The 15449-nt window shown below is 35.3% G+C and overlaps 1 long non-coding RNA gene across 1 annotated transcript; it reads right to left on the bottom strand.

Moving 5' to 3' along the window:
- Positions 1-622: 622 nt before the first annotated feature.
- Positions 623-3700, bottom strand: LOC141521940 (uncharacterized). Its single transcript, XR_012478090.1, has 3 exons — positions 3590-3700; positions 1594-1756; positions 623-712 (listed from the first exon to the last, which is right to left on the bottom strand). It is a non-coding gene; the product is annotated as an uncharacterized LOC141521940 (long non-coding RNA).
- Positions 3701-15449: the final 11749 nt, after the last annotated feature.

The raw sequence follows: 15449 nt of genomic DNA, 5'->3' as shown, positions 1-15449 counted from the left end.
ACAGTTTGCTTCTTCTTTAAAAAGTCCAGAAAGAGCCACTGTAGGAAGAATCATTTTCCTTTTCTTTATCTCCAAATATTCAGAGATTTTTTTCTTTCTTATCTTCTCTATGTTTAAATCTTCAAACTCATGGTATAGATTCTCCTCTCTCAATTTTGTTTTTGCTTTGTTTTGGATACTAGGCCTCTCTAACTTGCCCAGGAGGCCATTCAGGGACTGCCTTGGAAGTTTTTGGAAGGTTTGCTCTTCCTCCCTGTTCCTCTGAGGTCATTCATGATGAAAATAAGTTTTATTACCTTAGGAAAATAGTAGTAAGATTGTTACACAAATAACTCCATATTGTTTTAAGCTTCCATTTTATAACTGAATGGTTTTGAATAAGCTGTGAAGACAATGACTTATGTTGTATGATGTAATAAACAAAAAATGTGATAAACTTATGTGAACCCCCTGATAGTAAGACTACTAATAAAAAAAATATAACAACGTTGGTAGTAGCTTATGCAGTGAACTAGCAATTAAACTATGCAACAAACAAAGTAGGAATATCCATAGCCTACCAGAGACCCTGCTCATCAATGCCTATGTCCAAGACTGGATCAGAATTCTGTATTACCTGAACTTGAGGCTCCAATGTCCTATGGTCATTGAGAACAAAGCTGACTGATGGAGCCTTGCCAAATGACCACCTCAGAAGAAGACTCACAACCTCCTGTGGAACAGAGAGGGAAACTTGTCATGAATGCCAGTGTGTAAAAAACATATTAGTTTTTCTAAGACTCAAGCTACCATTAGAGGAGAACTTGTCCTGTCTGCACATTTGACTCATGAAGTGTGATTGTATGAATTGAGAAGCTTAAATCCAATTAGTTTCTCATATACATTATATATGTATATCACATATATACATATGTTCATATATATATATATATATATATATATATATATATATATAATGTGTATTTATATGTGTATGGAAAGATAGATAAATCAGCTGTAAGTGTGCTTTTAAAACACCTGATTCCTTCTAGTCCATTGTAGCTCTGAAGTCCCATGCTCAGATTGTCTATCAGTCCCACCTTCCCAAGGAGTGCCACCAGTACTCCCAGCTTCCCTTTCTTTTCCTAAGAACTGTTTTCTTTTATGCTTTTCTGTTGGGTCTTTTCTTCCACTCCACTGAAGAATGTTTCATCTTCGCTGAAAAACTGGAAAGCAGCAAAAGCATTTATCTATGCTATTTACCTTCTCAATCAAAAAGACCAATTTACACTTAGTACACCCATTTTTGTTGGTTTTCTTGTGACAGAAACACAAATGTGGCCCAATCTCTTGAAGGTCACTAGGTCAATTTTTCATCCTCCTGGCTCTAAAGCAGAGAACTTTGGTTATTTATTATTTATTATTTTAGTTATTCCCATTGCCTCCTAATACAGCAATCCACACCTGTTCATTGTCCCTTTCACTGGTTGCCAAAGACTTCTTCTGTGCTTCCTCTCCAGGTGTAAACAATCAGTAATTAGCAGATTCCTCACTACCACTCAATCAGCAGCAAGTTTTAAGAAACTTTCCTTGAAAAATTCCATGTTTCCTCACCTCCTCCGATTGCTCTCTCCACTTTTTCCAGATCTCTCTGACAGCCCTAGGCTCCAGCTTCAATAGACCAGTGACTGCTTATGAAAAGTACAGAATACTTTCAGTTGCTCATCAGAATACTTTCAGTTTCTGCATCCATTGTTTCATTGATCTTGGGCCAAACCTGAGTGGTAGGGCAAACTGGGATTACTGTCACTTCTATTCATCGAATTAAAAAAAAAAAACTTAAGCTCTGAAGGCTTAGGTTGGCTAACAAGGTCAAATAGCTAGTGGATAAACAGTCAGGACTAAAACCCTAAGTCTTGTCTAATTCCTCATTTAGAGCCCTCTGCAATATAACAAAGGATCATAGGATCATAGGCTAATAAAGCCAAAAGGAATTCTGATATCATCCAAGCCATTATTTTCCTCTTACAGATGAAGAAACTGAGGCCCAGAGAGGAGAAGCAAGTTGTTCTAGGACCCCCACCTAGTGATAGAATTCAGATCTGCCCTAACTTATCTCAGTTCCTTCTATTACGATTGGTAGCAATCACCTATTTCTTTTGCCATGTTGACCAAAAAAGACTCATGCTTATGGAGCCTATAAAGACCTGGGACTTACTCTGGGAGAAGAGGGGAACCCACAACCCTGAGAAGCATTGAATACAGTGCTATTCTCTAACACAACTGCAATAAATAGCTACATCAATTTAACAAATATTTATTAAAAATCTACTTTGTACAGGCAGACCACATCACTAGACAGAAAGAGATCCTAGTTTGGATAATATATCATTCTTGCCCTTCATGTAATTAATAGTCTTGTGGTATAATAAAATAAAATACAATCAAAAAGAAATAAGAATAACAAAAATATTACATGAAAACTGCATTACTATTAGTCATGTCCAGTTCTTCCTTGACCCCATTTTGGGCTTTCTCAGCAAAGATATTAGAGGGGTTTGCCCTTTCTTCTCCACCTCATTTTTAGATGAAAAAATGGAGGCACACAGGGTTATGTTCAGGGTCACACACTTAGTAAGTATCTGAGGCAGGATTTGAATCAGGTCATAATGACTCCAGACCTGGCTCTTTATCCACTTTGCTCCCCAGTTGCACATATCACATATAGCTTATAATCTAAATATAAATCTAATGCAATATACTACAAGCAATATAAAATTTAATATATTTAATATCAATATGTACTATATTTTAAGTGAGAAAAATAAACAAATGCTTTCAGTTAAAATGGGACAATTTTGAAAGTAATGTGGAATTTATTAGGTACCTTTTTTAAATGAAGCAAATGCAGAAAGAAAAAATCAATTTCATTTGTTTATGCTATGTTTATGATATTCTTTTGGGGGGAGGCAGAGTTTTTAAGTTTAAAAAAAACCTTTCCCCCAAAAAAGTACATTATAAAACTATATATTTAAAGTGCCAGGTAAGATTCCAACGATTTGCATGGCTCTTTTTTCATTAAAATAGGGTAAAAAAAAAAAGAAGCAAACTTTGCCATAGTGATTGCTCAATCAAGATATTGCAAGTTATCATCTACTGACTTAAAGGACTTTCCCTTTCTTTTCTTAATACATTGGTGCCAGGTTCAAAATCTTTCTTTCCTCCCTAACTCCAGCCATTATAACTTGAGGTTTTCAATGTGCATATATGAATAGGTAGATAGATAGATAGATAGATAGATAGATAGATAGATAGATAGATAGATAGATGGATGGATAGATAGATATTCTGTCAAACTACCCCTAACTCTAACAGTTCTTCAATATTCTCACTTTCCAGCTCCTATACCTCAGTTACATAGAAAGCTTATTCTTGACATCTATGAGTGTTCCACTTCCATATTCATGAACTCTGAAATTCCATCTCTCCTTCTCACTTATTATGACTTCTAATGTACTTCTTTGTTTGTCTTTGACATGCCCTCTGATCCATCTACTACTCAGTTCATTCCCAGACCATCACCCCCACATTGACTATTGTTTCCTCTTACCTCATCTTGATCCATTGTTGAAACAGCCAGTTCTATATTATCCTCTTCTCTCAGGTCCCATGCCCTCACTCATCTTTCCAAGTACTAGCCTTTGATAATTCCCAGCATCAATGACTTTACTTTTATTCTGCTGCTGAACAAAGTTAGAGAAAATCATGAGAAGATGCTTATGGATCCACTCCAAATTTGTGCTATATAATTTTAGCAGCCTTTCACTGCATGCAAAAAGACAATCCTTTTAGACCTGTATGATTCACTCTCCAGTTCAGTACAGCATATTTTTCAGACTTAAAATTTCCCAAGTCTCTTTTTCCTCCAACTCTCTAAGCTAAAAAAATTGTATCATATTTAACTGAAAAAAATTCAATGTATTTACTGAGAGCTTCCTTTTCTCTCTCTTTCTCTCCTCCTCATCTCACATACCTCAGATGCCTTCTCCTTCACCTCTTCCTTCACCTCTCTCTCTGGAATTAGGAAGTGACCCTTCTCTCTTCCATGGCATTCCTTTCAACATGCGCAAGTTGTTCCATTCCACCTCTTCTCCAATTGATTGACCCCTCTTTCATCCTCACTCTGCTTCTCTGAAGCCAACAAACACATTCATTTCTCCCCCATCCTCAAAAAGCCCTCAGTTACTCTGCTCCTCTCCACTAGCTATTATCTATCTCCTTTTCTTCTGGCTAAATTCACTGAGAAGTCATTTTCAATCTAAACCTCCAATTCCTTTTTTCTCATTTATTCTTAATTCTGCAGTCTGTCTTTCAACTTCATTGTTCAATTGAAACTGCTCCATTTAAATTTACCAATGATTTTTTTAATTGCCAAACCTAATGACTTTTTCCTCAATCCTCATTCTTCTTGACCTCTTTATTAGCCTTTGACATGGTCAGTCACTCTCTCTTCCTTGATGCTCTCTACTCTCAAAATTTTATTGATACTAACTCTCAACTGTTTCTCTTCCTACTTATGGGACTGATACTTCTCCATCTCTTTTGCTGGCTTTTCTTTTTTCTTTTTTTAGATTTTTCAAGGCAATGGGGTTAATTGGCTTGCCCAAGGCCACACGGCTAGGTAATTATTAAGTGTCTGAGACCAGATTTGAACCCAAGTACTCCTGACTCCAAGGCCAGTGCTCTATCCATTGCACCACCTAGCCGCCCCTTGGGACATACACTATTAGTGGGCATGACTTTAATGAAAAGCCAGCAAAAGGGCGGCTAGGTGGTGTAGTGGATAAAGCACTGGCCTTGGAGTCAGGAGTACTTGGGTTCAAATCTGGTCTCAGACACTTAATAATTACCTAGCCGTGTGGCCTTGGGCAAGCCAATTAACCCCATTTGCCTTGCAAAGAAACTAAAAAAAAAAATGAATGTCCCATAGGGTTCTGTCTTGGGCTCTCTTCTCCCTCTATATCACTGTACTTAGTAATCTCATCAGTTCCAATAGTTTCAATTATCATCTCTTTGCAGTTGATTCTCAGATCTATTTATTTATTCCTAATCTGACATATCACTTCAAGTCTAGCATCTCCCAATTCCCATTAGACATCTATTAAATTAATTAGATTGAACACTGACTGTCTCAATATACACCTAAAATTCAACAATCCAAAACTTAACTCATCATACACACACACACACACACACACACACACACACAGAAACATATACACAAATCTTTTACTCTTTCTAAATTCCCTTTTACTGTCAAAGCACCACTATCCTCCTACTCCCCTAGGTTCAAAACATAGTATTATCTTCAACTTTTCACTCTCTCACCCCATATCTCTAATCTGTTGCCAAATCCTGTTGATCCTACCTTCATAGCATATCTTTTATATGCCCCCTTCTCTCCTTTGACATTGCTATAAACCCAACACTGGTCCTTATCACCTCATGCCTGTATTAGTCTTCTAGTTGGTTTGGTTTCCTTAACTAAAACCTATTGTTACTCCCATCCATCCTCCACTCAGTCTCCAAATTGATCTTCCTAGAAAGATGGTTCAGATCATGGTAGTGCCCTATCCAATCAACTCCTGTAGCTCCATTTACCTTCTAGTTTAAATATAAGATCCTCTGGTTGACTTTTGAAATACTTCTTAACCTTTTTATTTCCTACCTTTCTAGTCTTCTTTTACCTTACTCTCTTATATGATCTAGTGACCTTCTTGTGAGTCCTCACACTTATATGATACTCTGTCTTCTGATTCTTAACATTTTCACCAGCTACCCACCTTGTCTGGAATTCTCTCCCCTCCTTATCTCCTCTATTATTTTGTTCATCTCAATTAAAATTACACCTTCTACAGTAAGCCTTTCCTTAATGCCAGTGTCTTCTGAGATTATCTCTAGTTTATACTGTATACATCTTATTTGCACATTGTTGTTTGCATGTTGTTTTCCCAAATTAGATTGTAAGCTCTTGAGGGCAGAAACTGCTTCTGCCTTTCTTGTATACCCAGAACATAGCATAGTGTCTGACATACAGTAAATGATTAATGAATATAATTAACTTGACACAACTGATACCTATTCAAACTGTCATGGTGATGGAGTATCAAGAGCTGCATCATCAGTGTGGAGAATTCTCTCCGAGTATTTGGATTGGGTGTAAGACTGGTAATTTTAAAAAAAGCAGAAATAAATAGAAGGAGGATTAAGGCAGAGTATTTGTAGATATTCCCAAACATCTGGGAAATAATATTTCAAAGATAACATGAAGACCAAGAGAGTCATTGCTCCAATGACTGATTCTCAGCCTACTGATTCATATTGGGAGTTCTTAACCCAGGGTCCTAAAACCCCACAAGATATCTATGGATAGATTTCAAGGGTCCATGAATTTAAAGGAAATTTTTTATTCCAATTGACCTTTAACTAAAATTTAACTTTGCTTTCATTTTTTAAAAAGCCTTATTCTGAGGAAGTCCATCAGGTTCACCAGCTTGCTATAAAGGTGTTACACATGATACAAAATCTCTAGTTTGGAGCAAAAAGATCAATTTTGTCAAGGGCATGGAGTCAATCCCCAGGTGCTTTTTGTGAAGTATGTACTTTTGTGTCTGTCCACAATCTGTCCCCTTGACCACAACTGGCCTTCTCTGTTATTCATGAGACTTTGACCACAAGAAAAAATCAGTTAAGAGAATGTAATTGTGCAAATTCATTGACCACAGTGGCTGGATTGTCTCCTTGCTCTAAACCAGAGGTTTTTAAAATCTGTGTGTGTGTGTGTGTGTGTGTGTGTGTGTGTGTGTGTGTGTGTGTTGTGGTGTGAGAAAGAAAGAAAGAGAGAGAGAGCAATCTAACAAAGCCTATGGGAAAAAAATTTAAATAATTGAAGCAAATGCTATTGAAGAAACAAGTCAAATGTAAGCATCAGAAGCAGAATTTAAACCTAGGTCCTCTGACTCCAGATCCTACTGCAAAGAAGAGACTTGTCCATGATACCTCCCTGACAGGAGGGTCAGTAATGTGACTTTCATATGTAGAGAACAACACACAACACTTGGACAAGTCTCTTGTTTGCAAGATATATTCTTTGACACAGGAAACTTTCAGAAAAGAAATTCCCATCTAGTTTTTATATATAATGGAAAAAAAGGAAAGAAGGTCTAGGATAGAATATCTGACCTTAGCCTAATGCTAAAATAAGTATGGTCCTTGGGCAGCAACTCTAATCCCATTTTCCACCTAGATTATAAACTCATTGAAAGTGGGGGTCATATTTTTTTTACTATATTTCCCTAGCATTAACAGTAATATCTGTTCCTTGATCATTATCAGTTGAATGAATGAATTCCTTGGGTGAATTTACCTGGGGTTTCTCCTGGAAATAGAATATTAAACCCTGCTACTTTATATGGTTCCCTTGTCATGTTCTTATTTTTTTTTTTATTTTTAGGTTTTTGCAAGGCAAACGGGGTTAAGTGGCTTGCCCAAGGCCACACAGCTAGGTAATTATTAAGTGTCTGAGACTGGATTTGAACCCAGGTACTCCTGACTCCAGGGCCGGTGCTTTATCCACTACAACACCTAGCCGCCCCCCTTGTTATGTTCTTGAGGAAACAATACGCAAAAGAATCAGAATCAGCAACTACCCAGGTCTCCTATTTTGGGGAAGAAAGTCACTGTGTGTTCAGTCATGAGAGAGGACAAGTTTTGGGGGTTGGTTTTTTGGTGGGTTTTTTTTTTGCTTCTCTCTAGGCTCTTTTGTTTTTTGTGGCAGAAGGGGTAACCATTTAAGGTCCACCAGTGCTAAGAAATTCCCAGCTCCTTAGATTAGAGCAAAATGTTTGAATTATATGATCTATAATGTGGCCTAGCCAGAGGGCAGATGATTAAGTTCTCCCTGTGGGAGAAAAAAATAAAACAGAGTTCACTTTTCAATTCAACAAACTTAAAAAGCATGTTTAAAGTTTTTACTATTGCTAGGACTACAAAAATAAATCTGATACAGAATCTGTTCTCAAGGAGTTTATAATCTCATGGGGAGAAGGAAAGAAAAGACATACACAAATAATTATGATTCATAGGAAAGTGAGTTAGCATTTCTGTAATACTTTATGGTTTTCAAAGCACTTCATAAATATCATTTCATTTTTATCCTCACAAGAATCTGAAAGGTAGGTGGCTTTAATTACCCCCCATTTTACAGATGAGGAAACTGAGGCAGACAGAGGTTAAATGATTTGTCCAGGGTCACTCAGGTAGTATTTGAAGCCATCTAGAACACAGATCTTCCTGACTCTGGGTCCTGCTCTCTATCCCCAACAATACTTCATTGACTCAAGGATATGTTTAAAGAAGTGATTTGGAATCAGGGACAATTTGGTGATATCTGCAATGGAGAATATCATCTGTATCCACAAAAAGAATTGTGTAGTTTGAACAAAGACCAAAGATTATTACCTCTAATTTAAAAAAAAAAAAACAGATTATCTTATTATGCAATTCTGCCATCTTATATTTTATTTTTTTCCTTAAGGATATTATTTCTCTCTCAACACATTCAATTTGGATCAATGTATAGCATGGAAACAATGTAAAGATTATCAGACTGCTTTCTGTGAGGGGTGGGGGAGGGAAGTGAGATTAGGGGGAAAATTGTAAAATTCAAAAACAAATCAAATAAAAAAATTTTTTTAAAAAGTGGTTGGACAAAATGTGATGAAAATCTTGAAGTTGGAGAGATAATTTTCAACTAAGAGAGTCAGTAAAGACCTCTTTGAGAAGGCAGAGTCTGAGTTGGACCTTAAATGATAGGAGAGACTACAATAGATGAAAAAGAAAAACTCTATGTATGACGAAGATAATCATCAAAAGGGCAAAGATGGAAGAGGAGAGGATAAACTTAATACCAAAGGTTCACTAGTTATAAAAATATGAGAAGGGGTGCACTGATTAATGAAATAGGACTAAAAAGATAGGTTGGATCCAAATGTGAGATAGTATTGAATGCCAAGGATCTGAAAGCCAAACAAGGAATTACATTGCTAAATTGGTGCATTTGTAAGTTTACTCAGGTAGCTATGGGAAGCATAGTTGAATAAAAAGAGACTAGAGTAGGGAGACCAGTTAGAAAGCACAAGCTAAGTACAAAATGATAAGGGCTTGAACTAGCGTGATTACAGTAAATGAAGAAGAAAGGATAGATCCAAGAAATATTTTGGAGGTAAAATTGAAATAATTTTTCCTTTGTTTATGTTTAGTCTCATTTTTTTTGTGTGCTCAACTCTTCATGACCTCATTTAGGCTTTTTTTGGCAAAAATAATGGTGTAGTTTGTCATTCCCTTCTCCAGCTCATTTGACAGATAAGGAAACTAAGGCACACAGGGTTAAGTGCCTTTCCCAGGGTCACATGGCTTTTAAATGTCTGAGGTCAAATTTGAACTCAGCAAGGTGATTCCAGGTCTGATTCCAGGCCTGAGCCTACCCAGTGCATCACTTAACATCACCTAACATCACCTGTTCAGGATAATAGTCCTGCATCTAATTTCTACTTCATGTCTTAGATCATAAAAGAGTCTCATGGGCTTGTGGAATGGACTATATCTTAAGTTCTAGAATTCTGTCTAAATTTTGATGAGGATATAAATAGCATTGAAAAGAACAATGGTTCTGAAGTCAGTGCCCATGTATTCAAATCCTGTTTAGATCATTTAGTGCCTTTGCTCAGATCAATTAACCTCTCTAGGCCTCGATATCATTATCTGTGAAAAGGAGGGATATAACTAGATTATATATGACTAGATTAGCCTCCATGATGGCTTCTAGATCTGACTTTATGATTCTGTAATATCAAAATGTGCCTTGAAGACTGCCTGAAGAGCTTAGTGGTTTTTCATTTTTCATGGCAGGATAATGGTAATCTGCAGACTAGAGTACAGTATGTAGAAGTCCAGAACTCTCCAGAACAAACTTCCCTAGGAACTTTCTGCGACTGACTGCTGTATCCCCTTCCCACAGAGTTGGCAGATACAAGTTATCAAGTAGCAGCCTAGATGAGTACCTCCAAGAAGACATTTGAAATTAGATGCTGAGAGTGGTTAATACTTGGGTCAATTTCCTGCTATTGCCTTATGTTATGCTTCATTAAATGCCTTTATTTTTAATTCATGATCATCTGGTTTGGCCTGGAAGTTCATGAGGTATGATTGGGAATAGATGAATTCCCCCAAAGTACCAAAGCCTTTGGTATAGATGAGAATGAGGGCATATTTGACTTTAGTCATTCAAAGCTTGATTTAATTGGTCATATTCTATGATCCAGGATCATTTCAGGCCCTCAACACTTGCATTGTAGATGCAGCCCCTTTGAAGAGGTGGTATATAATTCCTTTGCTTTTCTTTCAATTCTGGTTTAAGCTTATAATTAAATGAAGGAATGCTGCAATAATGTCCCTCACATTACCTGAAATTTCACTATTCTGCATTCATTACTTAAACCTAAACATTCTCCTCTCTCTCTCTCTCTCTCTCTGATGTCTTTTAAAAATAAATAAATATATTTATATAGATAAGAGGTTACTAACATTTATAGAATGGAATCGTATTTTTTAACAAGAATGAAACACTAGACTTCTTTTTTAGAAACATTCCCTATTTGTAAAATGAGAAGGGACTTGGGCTATTGCCATAACTTCTTCATTTTGTTGTTCACTCATTCAATAGAGTCCAAGTCTTCATACTTTCATAGATCATAGCACACCAGTACCTTCTATCCCCCATTATCTCTAAGTACATGTTCATTATTTCCATGGCTTCAATTATCCATCTCATCCTCTGTCATCCCCTTTTCTTTTTGCCTTTAATCTTTCCCATCATTGAGGACTTTTCCAATGAGTCCCATCTTCTCATTATGTGGCCAAAGTATTTAAACTTCAATTTCAATATTTGACTGTATTGACTGATCTGATCTGATCTGATCTCCTGATCTCTCCAAAGTCTTCTTCAGCACCAAAGTTTAAAATCAATGATTCTGCAGTACCCAACTTTCCTTATAGTTCAGCACTCACAGCTATATTTTGCTTTTGGAAAAGTCATAGATTTAACTATATGAACCTTTGTTGGCAAGGTAACATCTCTGCTTTTTAGTGTGCCGTCCAGATTTATTATAGCTTTCCTTCCAAGGAACAAACAGCTTTTTTTCCCTCCAATTACATGCAAAGTTTAATTTTCATCAATCATTCATTTGCAATTTTATAAGTTCCACATTTTTCTACCTCCCTCCTTTCCTTCCTCCTCTCCAGTGAATAATCTGTAAAAGTCATACTTGTACAATCGTGTTTAACATATTTCCATATTTGTCATGTTGCAAATCAGGAATTAGAATTAAGGGGGGGAAGATCATAATAAAGAAATAAAAAAACATAGAAGAAATTTTAAAATGTGAACATAGCATTCAGACTCCATTTTTTGTTTGTTTGTTTCTGGATATGGATGTCATTTTCCGTAACAGGTCTCTCAGGGTTATCTTTGATCTGTATGTAGCTGTTGAGAAGAGCTGCATTCATCATAGTCTATCCATCTCACAATGTCACTTCTAATGTGTACAATGTTCTCCTGGTTCTGCTCACTTCACTTATCATCAGTTCATGCAAATCTTTCCAGGCTTTTCTAAAGTTTGGCTGCTCATGATTTCTTACAGAACAATAATACTCCATAACATTCATGTAGTATAACATGTTCAATTAAAGGCATCCCCTCCATCCCATTTTCCAATTCTTTGCCACTACAAAAAGAGTAGCTATAAATATTTTTTAACATTTGGGTCTTTCCCCTGCAATTTTTTTTTGCTTCCTTCAAGTCCCAGGTAAAATCTTATTTATTACAATAAGACTCTTCTAAACCCTTTAATTCTAGTATCTTCCCTCTGCTAATTATCTTCAACCTATTCTTAACTTATCTTGTATATACATATATATATACATACATATATATATATATATATATATATATATATATAGTTTGTTTGTATGTTGGCTCCCCTATTAGACTGTGAACCCCTAAAGGTCAGAGATTATATTCCTAGCACTTAGCACAGGTGCTAAATAAATGCTTCTTGACAACATAAAAATGTCACTCTCATTCATTGAACATTTCAATTCCATTTAGATATTCAATTTCCTCTTCTTCTAATTTAGGCAATTTATAATTATGTAAGTATTCTTTCATTTCACTTAAATTGTTACATTTATTGGCAATAATTAGACAAAATTACTCTTATAATTGCTTTAATTTCAATTTCATTAGTAGTATATACACCCTTTTCATTTTTAATACTAATATTTTGACTTTCTTTTCTCTTTGTTTTAAACTAACTAATGACTTGTCTGTTTTATTAGTTTTTTCATAAAAACAAATTGTTAGTTTTTATTTATTAATTCAATGATTATTTAATATGGTGGTGCTGTGGTCAGAGAACTGGCCTTGGAGTCAGGAGGACAGGAGTTAGAATCCAGCCTCAGATACTTGATACTTAGTAGCTGTGCAACCTTGGGCAAGTCACTTAAAACTGATTGCCTCATATCCAGGGTCATCTCCAGTCATCCAGATGGTTCTGGAGGAGAAATTAAGGCTAGTGTCTTGGTATCTCTCACTCCAATCTAATTCATGTGCTTGACATGGCATCACCTCCCTGATATTATGATCTTCTTGGAGAATGAAGGAAAAACATCATCAATATTCAATTTTATTAAGCTCACCTCAATTCTTTGAATTTCCAACTTAAAATTAAATTGTAGATTTTTAGTTTTTTCTTTTTGGTCTGATCTTTTTCTATTTTCTCATATCACAAATATAGATAGAACTTTGTAAAATTTATAAGAATACAAATCATTCCGCAACTGATAGACAAAGGATATGAACAGGCAGTTTTTAGATAAAGAAATCAAAACAATTTATAATCATATAAAAATGTTCTAAATCATTATTGATTAGAGAGATGCAAAATAAAACAATCTTAAGATATCATTTTATAGCTCTCAGATTGGTTAAAATGATTGAAGGGGAAAATGACAAATGTTGGAAGGGATGTAGAAAAAATTGGGATACCAATTCATTGTTGGTGGAGTTGTGAACTGATATAACCATTTTGGAGAGCAATCTGGAATTCTGCCCAAAGAGTTTTTAAAGTGTCTATACCCAGCAATACCATTACTAGGTCTTTTTCCAAAAGTGCTTAAGGAAAAATGAAAAAACCTATATGTTCTAAAATAATTTAACAGCTCTCTTTGTGGTAGCAAAGAACTGGAAATTTCTGGGATGTCCATCAGTTGATGAATTGCTGAACAAGTTGTGATATATGACTGTGATGGAATACTTCCATGTTATAAGAAATGATTAATTCAATAATCTTAGAAAATCATGGAAAGACCAGAAAGCACATGAACACAATAACAAAACACTTTTCATACAAATAAAGTAAAATCCAAACAATTGGGAAAATGTCAATTACTCATGGATAGTCAAGCCAATATAATAAAAACGATAATTCTACCTAAATTAAATTACTTATTCAGTGCCATTCCAATCAAACTACCAAAAAAATTATTTTATAGAGTTAGAAAAAAGTAACAAAATTCATCTGGCAGGAAAAGGTCAACACTATCAAGGGAATTAAATGAAATTAAATGAAAAATGCAAAGGAAGATGGCCTAGCCATAACAGATATAAAGCAATATCTGTATTGACAGTCATCAAAACTGTCTGGTACTAGCTAAAAAAATGCAACAGTGGATCAGTGGAATATATTAGGTACAAAAGAAACAGTAGTAAATGATTATTGTAATACTCTAGCTTCTGAGATAAGAACTCACTATTTGACAAAAACTGTTAGGAAACCTGGAAAATAGTATTGCAGAAACTAGATTTAGAATCATATCTCATATCCCATACCAAGATAAGGACAAAATGGATACAGGATTTAGAGATAAAAGTTGATTTCATAAGCCACTTAGGAGAACAAGGAATAGCCTCTTTCAGATCCATGGAGGGGGAGGAGTTTATGATCAAATAAGAGACAAAGAACATTATAAACTGCAAGATGGTTAATTTTGATTATATTAAATTAAAAAGGTTTTGCACAAATAAAACCAATGCAACCAAGATTAGAAGAAACATAGAAAGCTGGGAAACAATTTTCATAGCTAGTGTTTCTGATAAGGATTCATTTCTAAAATATATAGATAATTGAGTCAAATTTATAAAAATACAAGATAGTCTCCACTTGATAAATGGTCAAAGGATATCGGGGCTAGCTAGGTCATGCAGTGGAAAGAACACTGGCCTTGGAGTCATGAAGCCCTGAGTTCAAATGTGACCTCAGATCCTTGATTACGCACTAGCTGTACGACCTTGAACATGTCATTTAACCCTATTGCTTCACACACAAAAAATTTTTAAAAAGATATGCACAGTTTTCAGATAAAGAAATTGGTTATTTATAGTCATATTGAAAAAATGCTTTAAATCATTATTGATTAGAGAAATGCAAATTAAAACAACTTTGAGCTATTATCTCACACCTATCAGATTAGCTAAGATGACCAAAACAAAAGGTAAATAGTGAATGTTGGAGGGGATGTAGGAAAACTGTGATGCCAACCAATGCACTAATCAGTTGTGAACTAATGCAAAGATTTAGAAATCAATTTGGATCTATGTTGAAAGGGCAATCAAATTGTGTATAACCTTTGATCTTGCAAAGTCACTACTAGATCTATATTCTAAAGAGAAAAAAGGGGGGAAAGACCTACATGTACAAAAATATTTATAGCAGTTCTTCTTATAGTAGCAGAGAAATTGGAAAATAAGGGCATACCCATCAATTGGGGAATGGTTAAACAAATTGTGGTATATGAATATGATGAAACACTATTTTTCTAGAAGAAACCATGAAGGATAAGACTTCAGAATAGCATAGAAAGACTTTCATGAACTGATGCTGGGTGAAGTGAGCAGAATCAGAAGAACATCATACACACTAACAGAAACATGGGGTGATGATCAACTATGATGAACTTAATCATGTCTGCCATACAAGAATCAAAGACAATACTAAAAGTCTTGTGATTGAGAATACATCCATATCCAGAGAAGGAACTGTGCAGACCAAATTTACTATCATCAATTTTTTTAAAAAACTTGTCTTAGGAATTATGTCTTTTTTTTCTCTCTAATGTTTTTCCTTTCATTTGAATAGGATTCTTCTCTCACAAAATGATTAATATGAATTCATGTTAGCTTGATTATAGCTATAGAGCCCATATTACAGAGGGAGGGAGGAGGGAAAGAAGGGAAGGAGGGGGGAAATGTACAAAAAATGATTGTTGAAAACTAGTTATATGTAGTTGGAAAA

This window comes from Macrotis lagotis, chromosome 1 (genome assembly GCF_037893015.1).
Source record: "Macrotis lagotis isolate mMagLag1 chromosome 1, bilby.v1.9.chrom.fasta, whole genome shotgun sequence".
Taxonomy (NCBI): Eukaryota; Metazoa; Chordata; class Mammalia; order Peramelemorphia; family Peramelidae; genus Macrotis; species Macrotis lagotis.
Note: the sequence above shows the minus strand (reverse complement) of the source record. Positions and strands in the feature narration are given on the sequence as shown.